Here is a 10,220-nt window from a genome sequence, read left to right on the forward strand (position 1 = left end):
CTCATGTTTTAAGCCCCATGACCCCCACACACAAAAAAAATGTATGCACTTGGGCTAGGAGTTTGGCCTTGTGGTAGAGTGCTTGCCTAGCATGCACAAAGACCTGGGTTCGATTCCTTGGTACCACATACATAGAAAAAAAAGCTGGAAGTGGTGCTGTGGCTCAAGTGGTAGGGCTTTAGCATTGAGAAATGCCAAGGACAGGGCTCAGGCCCTGAGTTCAAGACCCATGACTGGCAAAAAATGTATGCACTTGTCATGTGAATTGCTCAGTGAAATAATCTTTCGCTTTTACACTAGAATCTAAGGATGGGGGATATGCAGAAACAATAAACGATTCACAGCCAGATGCCAGTGACTCATACCCATAATGCTAGCTAGTCAGCTAGTCTGGAGGGTGAGATCTGAGATATATATATATATACATATATATATACACACACACATACATGTACAATTATTATTTATCAATCAAAAATAGAAAATGTATTCTTTTAAAAGCTTAAGCACCAAAAATTACATTCTTAGATATATATCATATGTACGCAATAAGAATAGCATAAATAATTAAGCCATGTCATACAGAGTATATTGACAAATACGGCTTCAAAGAACAGACACATCAGTGAGACCCAAACCTAGACTGGATAGGAACTTAAAGGCATAACAGAAAAACAGTTCCAGGCAATGAAAATACGATGAATGGGTATGAGTGAGAAGGAAGAATTGACAGAAAGCTAACTGAAAACCAAGTCAAAGAAACACAATATAAGGTCGAAGTCTTTTCCCCCATCTTCCTCTTACTCTGAAGTCTTTTCCCCCCTCTTTCTCTTCCTTCTCCATTTCCTCTTCCTCCTTTACTCCTCTTCCTCCTTCTCCTTCAGAAAGAATTATGTCCGACCGGGAGTTTGGCCCAGTGGTAGAGTGCTTGTCTAGCATGCATGAAGACAGGTTTGATTCCTCAGTACCACACACACACACACACACACACACACACACACACACACATAGCTGGAAATGGTGCTGTGGCTCAAGTGGTAGAGCTCTAGTCTTGAGAAAGCCCAAGGACAGTGTTCAGGCCTTGAGTTCAAGCCCCAGGACTGGCAAAAAATATGTCCTTCTCTATACTATTCAATCCAGGTTGCCCTTGAACTCTTTGTTCTTCTGCCTCAACTTGCTCTGTGCTGGAAATACAGATGGGTGCCACTATATCCAGCTTTTGCTATGGTTCTCAAAGTATGTTGGGCTCCAGACCAGCAGCATATATTGAGTCCTACATAGTATTACTAAATCAGAAACTCCAGGTTGAGGAGCAGGTGAAGTAAACTGTTTTAACAAGTGTTCCAAATTATTTTAACTTATGTTCAAGTTTGAAAACCACTGATGTAGCATAGTGGAGAGATAAATTACTGAAATACAGAAACAATGCTGAAAGCCAAATATTCCCCCTTGATGTGGGAGACAATGTTGTCTGTGGATGTTGGAGAAAAAGAGAATGGCTATTGTTCCAATAGCTGACCAAATGAGGTGAAAATCTGAAGGAGGCTACTGCAATAATTCAGACATAAGATGACTTAAAGTCTATCATTAGAGGCATCAGAAGTGGAGAGAACTTGGATGCTTGGCATTATGCCAAGCCCTTTGCACATGCTACTTAATTAAAACCTCATTTAAGTTTAGGATTCTAGTACTATTATTTGTATCTCACATGAGGAGTCTGGGAAGTAGAGAGATTCTGGGTCTTTTTCTGGAGAAAAGAGTTATTAGGCCTTAAGACCCCAGAATTGACTTTGCTAACTTTTCTGACATCTACCTTTTTTGTTCTGAACTCTTTACCACATCTTGAATGCACATACTTCTTCCAATCCACTCTCTCCACTTTAATTTCTGGGCTGTAGAGAAATATAGATAAGGGGGATTGGGCGATGGAAAGTGGGAGAAAAACATGGGAGGGGGTAACAATGTTCAACAAGTAATGTACTCACTACCTTATATATATGTAACTGTAACCCCTCTATACATCACCCTGACAATAAAATTAAATATGAAAACAGAAATATACATGAGTTGGGCAGTGGTATTCGTGCCTGTAATCCTAGATACTCACGAGGCTGACATCTGGGGATCGTTGTTTGAAGCTAGTCACAGCAGTAAAGTCCCTGTGAGATCTTCTATCCAATTAACTACTCAAAAACTGGAAGTGGTATTGTGGCTCAAGTGGTAGAGCATTAGTCTGGAGCACAAAGAAGCTCAGAGACAGCGCCCAGGCCCTGAGTTCAAACCCCACAGCCAACAACAACAACAAAGGGAGAAATGTAGATGATTAGTAAACATAAGATCTTCAACCTCATTATTCACCAAGGAATTTAAAATAAAGTTTTTTTTTTACTTTGGAAAGCTTTTCAAAATGTGAGAAATGTGGCCAGAACAGTTTCTAATTCAGTTCACTGTTGTTTGATTGAAAATTTTAATGTAGCATGTAATTATCTCAATTATGGGTACATAATAGATGGGTACATCTCAATATATAGATGATTCAGAGTTCATGTATTTTTAAATACTAATGAACACACTAGGATTTCAGAATATAAAAATAGTACAATATGCAGGGGTCCACAAAGCCGCCCCTGGGATCATCCATTAGCTAGAAGGATTCACAGGACTCAAAACACACTTGTTACTTACAGCTGAAATTTATTATAGCAAAATCATACAGGGCAAAATCAACAAAGAGAAAAAGTTACATAGGGTAAAATCTGGAGAAAACCCAACACAAATCTCAAGAGTCTTCCTCAAGTGGAGTCACACAAGGTTTTGTTTTTGACTCCTCAAACATTGAATTATGACAAAAATAAAACATCAGAGAAGCAGTTTCTGTTTATTTATTTGTTGCTAGTTCTAGGAGACTTAAGGACCTAGGTGCTGTTCCGTAGATTTTTCCTCAAAGCTAGTGAACCACAGCACCACTCCTGGGGTTTTGATGGTTAACTGGAGATGAGAGTCTAGTGGACATTTCTGCTTAAACTAGCTTTGAACCACGATCCTCATATCTCAGTTTCATGAGTAGCTAGGTTTACTAGCATGAGCCACCAGCCAGTGAAGCACTTTAAAGACTCGGGACTAAGGTTTCTCGTAGGAGCTGGTCATATAGACACTCACTGCTTTTTACATGCTGAGGTTTCAGACCTCCAGAGAGAGGCCGGTATTAAACCTATTGTTTGTATACTCTAGGCCAAGTAAGCCACCTTAACAAGTTAAGAAATGATGGAGCCAGGTGCTGGTGGCTCACACCTGAAATCCTAGCTACTCAGGGGCCTGAGATCCGAGAATCGTGGTTTGAAGCCAGCCCAGACAGAAAACACTGTGAAACTCTTATCTCCAATTAACCACCAGAAAGCCAGAAATGGCGCTGTGGCTCTAAGTGGTAGGGCACTAGCTTTGAGCTAAAGAGTTCAAGCCCCACGACAGACCAAAAAGAAAAAAGAAAAGGGCCGGGAGATTTGCCTAGTGGTAGAGTGCTTGCCTAGCATGCACCAAGACCTGGGTTCGATTCCTCGGTACCACATACATAGAAAAAAGCCAGAAGTGGTGCTGAGGCTCAAGTGGTAGAGCTCTAGCCTTGAGAAAGCCCAAGGACAGTGCTCAGGCCCTGATCTCAAGCCCAGGACTGGCAAAAACAGAAAAAAGAAAAGAAGAAAAAAAAAGAAACGATTGAAAGCCACCAGAAGTCTAAATTGTGACATACAGGCCAAGGCACATCCTTGTATATAGACAACAGGCTCAGATTCGCTGTTTAATATTTTCTGCCCATGTTATAGACTGGAATACTAGAAGATTCAGCAATTATGTCTCCTATCCAGTCTGGTTTCAAAGTCTTAGAGGCCTGGGTGACTGTAAGTATTTGGTGGCTAAAAGAAATAAAAGAGACAATGGTAACTCAAGGATGAAATGCAAATTTGTTCATAATTGCTCTCTACACTGCTTAACAATTTGCCTGGCACCTAAGGATATCTTTGATTATCATTCTCTTCTCTGATTTATAAGAAGATTGAAATTACCCTGAAATAATGATCCAGATTGGTCTCTTTAGGATATTCTGTTAGATTTATGCTGCATGATCCCTCTTGTCAATTTGATTACAGAATATGCAATGGAGTTCGAGGCAAAGGAAAATACTATTTGAATTATTTTACACTAAATAATACATTTGCCCCAGTGAGTGGGAATTATGGTGATGGATGCTATTGAGCTTCTGATAAATGACACACGTAGATGAAGGTATCTATTATCTGTGGTCCCACCTAGTGTATCCTATCAGTCTTTGGGAGGGATTAAATGTTGGGAAAATTGTCAACATTACCTGCTGTCACCAAAGCCATCGAAGGGAACTCAACATGCATGTTAATATCCATGTTATCCAATGCTTCCAATCATAATTGTAGCTCCCATTTGCAACACATTATTTGACAATATCCCTTTAGTGCACTCATACACTATGTCAACCAAAGTGAGGCAATTTACCTGATATATCTTGAACACATCTCTATCCTTCCAAGCTACTGGTTCCTAAGTACAACACAAACACCAGAAAAAAAGGAAAAGGATTTCATTATACAGTCCTAAATTGTTGAGCTAGGAACAAAAATATTTAAGGTTAACTGCTTGGTTTAAAAATAAAGCAGTTGTGTCTCAGGGAGGTGAAGCAATCAGTTCAAGGTTACACAGTGCTTGGACTTGAGGCCAATTCTTTCATTTTCTAATTGGACACTCAATCTACCGTGTGGCTGTTGCTGTCACTCATTGTGTGTATGTTAAAGGAAGCAAAGAGAAAGATAATCTGCCCAGAGACAGGTTACTGATAACTTCATAACTCAGAAAAAAGAAGCATTAGTGGTTCAAATAACAGCACCATCACTTGATTCTTCTTTGGTCTTTTTTTTTTTTTGTCAGTCATGGGGCTTGAGCCCTGGGCCTAGGAAGTGTCCCTAAACTGTTCAACTCAAGGCTATTGCTCTACCACTTAAAGCCATGGTGCCACTTCCGGTTTTCTGGTGGTTAATTGGAGCTAAAAGTCTCATGGTCTTACCTGCCCTGGTTGGCTTTGAACTGTGATCTTCAGATCTGAGTCTCCTGAGTAGCTAGGAATGCAGGCATGAGCCCCTGGCACCCGGCTTCTCTGGTCATTTTTATTTGCATTCTAGGACCAGGGATAGACAATGCCTGGCACATCAGCCTTAGAAGACCTTCAAAATCATTTGGTACAGGAGGAACGTATGCTTCCATATAGTTTTCTTGTTGGCTCCCTGTACTCATCTTCACGCATTGATAATTTCAATGGATTGAAACTTATATTATAAATATCTAAATGGCTCTTGGCAAAAAGAAAGTATCCCACCCTTGACTGGAGTAAAACTTCTAAACATGTCTTAGGATGGAAGGTCTTTTTTTTTTCTTTCAAAAGAATGTATTCTGGGCCAGGAGTTTGGCCTAGCATGCACGAAGACCCGGGTTCAATTCCTCGGTACCACATACACACAAAAAAGCCAGAGGTGGTGCTGAGGCTCAAGTGGTAGAGCTCTAGCCCTGAGAAAGTCCAAGGATAGTGTTCAGGCCTTGAGCTCAAGCCCAGGACTGGCGAAAAAAAAAAAGAATGTATTCTGAGAAGGGTGCTAGTGGCTGAGACATAAATTTCTAGTTAGTCAAAAAGCTGAGACCTGAGGATTCCAGTTCAAAGCCAGCCTGATTGGGAAAATTCATGAGACACTTATCTCCAATTAATGAAGGAGAAGCTGGAAATGAAGATATAGCTAAAATGGTAGAGCACAAGCCTTGAGCTAAAAAGGCTCAGGGACAGCATCTCCCAGGTCCTGAGTTCATGCCCCAGTACTGCACACACACATGTACATGTAAGCACGTGTGTGCCCGCGTGTGCACACACACACATACACCACATACACACACGCAAACAAAGAATACATTTCTCTGAAAACCTTCCTATTAGCAAAACAGTGACAGCCAACAGACACTGTAAACACTTGCTGATGGAACTAAATAGCGATTATTCTTGCCAAATGGCCAAACAAAGAGTTTAGTATCTGCATCGGGAATAAAATAATGACTAAATAAATGTGATTTTTAGATTTTTTTTTTACTCATGGACATTTAATGTAGAACACTTCTCCTCAAACTATTTAAAGCAAAGATGGAAATAATTTTTAAGTAGAAACAGCCATAAGGCTACTTACTTTTCAAGCTGGTAAATATTTTTATCTGTACTTCATTTATATTTATTTATGTGGATGGGTTAAAGTTTTTGGCTGTAAGATTCTTATAAAAATATCATTGTCAGTTTATCTTTCTTATTTATATTTTATTGATTGTATAATATTACTATTCTTTGAAAGCATCAGACTGATTTACTTGGAATAGTCAAAAGAGTATTGGTTGGCAGGGAGTCATTATTTAAGATTTTGTAGGGTTTGTATTTCCCAAAGCATCTAAAGAAAAGAGCCAGCAAATCACTGGTGGCTTACACCTGTAATTGTAGCTACTCAAGAGGCTGAGATCTGAAGGTCATGGTTCAAAGTCAGCCCAGGTAAGGAAAGTCTGTGAGACTCTTATCTCTAATTAATCACCAAAAAGCCAAAAGTGCAGCACTAGCTCCAGTGGTAGAGCCTTAGCTTTGAGTAAAACAAGCTCAGGGACCGCATTCAGGACTTGAGTTCAAGCCCCCAGGTCTGGCAGAAAGAGTTAATAATGGTTGATAGTTCTCATGGAAATCTCATACCCAAAAATGGAATCATACTTTATTTTGCCCGTAGTTGTTGCTGTTTTAATGAGCAAAGGTTTCCATGAATCAATTGTCTTTTAAAGGACCATTCTTTTGTTTCATGTTGTATTTGTGCTTTAAGACAGCATTTTGGTAGGTAGCTTAGACTACCTTGAACTTTACATCCTCCTTCCTTTCTCAACCTCCCAAGTTCTGAGATTACAAGCATGCAATGCCCCACACCGAGATACACTCAAAAGACATTCTCTATTTTTATCATACCATGGCTAAAACTAATTAACAGGATTGTTTCACTAGTCTCTTTTAATCACCTTAAGTATAGAAATGTAATTATTAAAAAGTTACTTTGAGACCACCCAACAGAAAAATGTTCTCTTACTTTACATGCTCTCAATTGCCCAATTTTGAGGATACAGCTGATAATACACATAATATTCCTGATGGCACTGCTTTCATTGTAAAACAGGATATTAAAGCTTGCAGGTTAGTGTATTTTCATTAATCTTGCTATCATACAAGTAAATATCTGAATTTCAGATTCACACTATGTTTCAAATACTGTACCAAGGTCTTGTGAGCACACTGCTGATGAGGTTTTGTTTTGTTTCATTTTGCCATCATGGGGCTTAAATTCAGGGCTTGAGGGCTGTCCTTGGGCTTTCTCAAGGCTAGCACTCTGCCACTTGAGCCACAGTACTATTTCCGGCTTTTTCTCTGTATGTGGCACTGAGGAGTCAAACCTAGGTCTTCGTGCATGCTAGGTAAGCACTCTACCACTAGGCCAAACTCCTGGCCCCTAAGGGAGAATTTTTTTTCCTGCTTATGCTGCTAAGCCATTTCATGGGCCTGTTAGCAGACTACATACTTGAAACATGCAAGTCTCAATGAAGGCCATAGTGATAGTCTCAGAAATATGAAGAACATAGAGATTTCAGAAGAGATTGAAGGAGCCCTCCTTTAGATATACATATATACAATGGAATTTCATGCAGTCATCAAGAAGAATGAAATTACGTCACTTGTAGGGAAATGGATGAATCTGGAAAATGTCATAGAGTGAAGTAAACCATCTGAGAATGACAAAGGATGCAGGTTTTCTCTCTTCTTTGGATCTTAGACCCGAAACACAACCTCTAAGCGAAACACACATAGAGGTACAGGCTTGTATACATGATTTCATACTATAGGCAGGAGTGAAACTCCATGGAATAAATCTTCCCCACACCCACTCCCATCGGTTATGGGGCTTGCACTCTGAGCCTGGGTGCTGTCCCTGAGCTCTTCATCTCAAGGCTAGTGCTCTACCACTTGAGCCACAGCACCATATCTGGTTTTCTGGTGGTTAATTGGAGATAAGAGTCTCATGGACTTTCGTGCCTGGGCTGGCTTTGAACCGCAATCCTCAGATCTCAGCCTCCTGAGTAATTAGGATTACAGGCGTGAGCCACCTGCACATGGCCTCGCGGAATGAATCCTGTGAACAATGTACAGACAGTTTAATAAAACGAGTGTTGAGAAACTGAAACAAGATGTTCAATGGGTAATGAGTACATTTCTTTGAATAGTGTCATTCCCTCCCTCCTGTTTGCTCAATTTTCCCCCTGCAACCCCCCCTCACCTCCCAAGTTGTATAGTTCTTTTCCAACATAGTGTCTTGTAAGTATGACTGCTGAATTGGTTCACCCATTTTTACCATTTCTGTGCTTCTCCTTCCACTTCTAAAATCAGATAAAATCACATACAACACAAAGGCAACTGAATTTTTTTAAGTGACAAAAGGAAAAAAATAACAAGAAGAAGAGGAGGAGGAAGAGAAGGAGGAAGAGGAGGAAGAGGGGGAGAAGGAGGAGAAGGAGGAAGAAGAAAACGAACGGCGAAGTATACAATAAAAAATCTCATGTTTAGGGGCCGGGAGTTTGGCCTAGTGGTAGAGTGCTTGCCTAGCATGCACAAAGATCCAGGTTCAATTCCTTGGTACCACATACATAGAAAAAAGCCAGAAGTGGTGCTGAGGCTCAAGTGGTAGAGCTCTAGCCTTGAGAAAGTCCAAGGACAGTGCTCAGGCCCTGAGCTCAAGCCCACGACTGACAAAAAAAAAAAAAAGAGTCTCAGGAAAAAAATGTCATATTTAGCCAGCCACAGTGGCTCGTGCCTATAATCCTAGCCACTCAGGAGGCTGAGATCTGAGGATCGAGGTTCAAAGCCAGCCTGGGCACAAAAGGACCCAAGACTCTTATCTTCAATTAATCGCTAGAAAATGGGAAGTGGGGCTTGGCTCAAGGGTAGGGTGGTAGCCTTGACCTGAAGAGCTCAGGGACAACGCCAAGGCCAAATTCAAGCCCAATGACCCACAAAAAAAAGATCTCATCTACATTTCTTGGAGTTCATTTCGAAAAGCATCATTTTGTGTGATCATAGTCACATGGCTATTGAGCCATTGTCATCTTCTCCTAAGAACATCCTCATTTGTTCTCACAGTGTAAATGCTTAGTGTCCTGTTTAATCATGTGCAAGTGTAATTTTTTTTGTCTTTTACTATCCATTTGGGTTTACTTCTAGATTTATAGGCACATTCTAATTACTACAAACGAGGGAAACAATGCAGCTGATATTCCTTTGGGTCTGGCTTACCTGACTTATATAACTGTTAATTCCCTGTACATCACCATTACAATTTAAAAAATAGGGCTGACGGTGTGGCCCTGCATGCATGAAGCCCTGCATTCGATTTCTGGGTATGACACACACAGAAAAAGCTGAAAGTGATACTGTGGCTCAAGTGGTAGAGAGCTAGCCTTGAGGAAAGCTCAAGGACAGTGCCCAGGCCCAGAGTTCAAGCCCCAGGACTGGCAAAAAGAAAAGAGAGAAAGAAGGTCTTTGCAGAGCCTATGTGCCTTTGATTATATAAAACAATATTTATCGAAATGAACATCAGGAAATGGAGGCAAGAGGTTTTATTTCTCTCTGTTTTGTTTTCTTTTCCTCTTGTTTGTTCATTTACCTGTCTTTGAGAGATTAAGGGGAGCACAGAAATGGAGCAGCAAAGAGTGAACAAATTCAGCCGTGGCACTCACTAGACACTGTGTGGAGAATGAACCACACAACTTGTGTGTGGGTACAAGACAGAAAAACTGGGAGGGTGCAGAAGTAGGGGTGACACTCTCTACCTGACTTACATAACTATAATCCCTCTGCACATCGCCTTTATAATTACAATTAAAAAGAAATTAAATAAAGATTGTAAGAGGGGTAATGAGAGGGGGTGGCTAAGTGAAAAAGGGAAAGAGAACAAAAGATATATACAGTATAATACTCAAATTCATATAAAGGAATAAAGGAAGTAGGAAATATGAAATGAATGATCAGGCAGGATGGAGGAAAATGATGGAAGGGATAAACTTAATCAAGAAACACTGGACACAATAAATTG

This window comes from Megascapheus bottae, chromosome X (assembly GCF_031878675.1).
Source record: "Megascapheus bottae isolate mThoBot1 chromosome X, mThoBot2.hap1, whole genome shotgun sequence".
Classification (NCBI taxonomy): domain Eukaryota; kingdom Metazoa; phylum Chordata; class Mammalia; order Rodentia; family Geomyidae; genus Megascapheus; species Megascapheus bottae.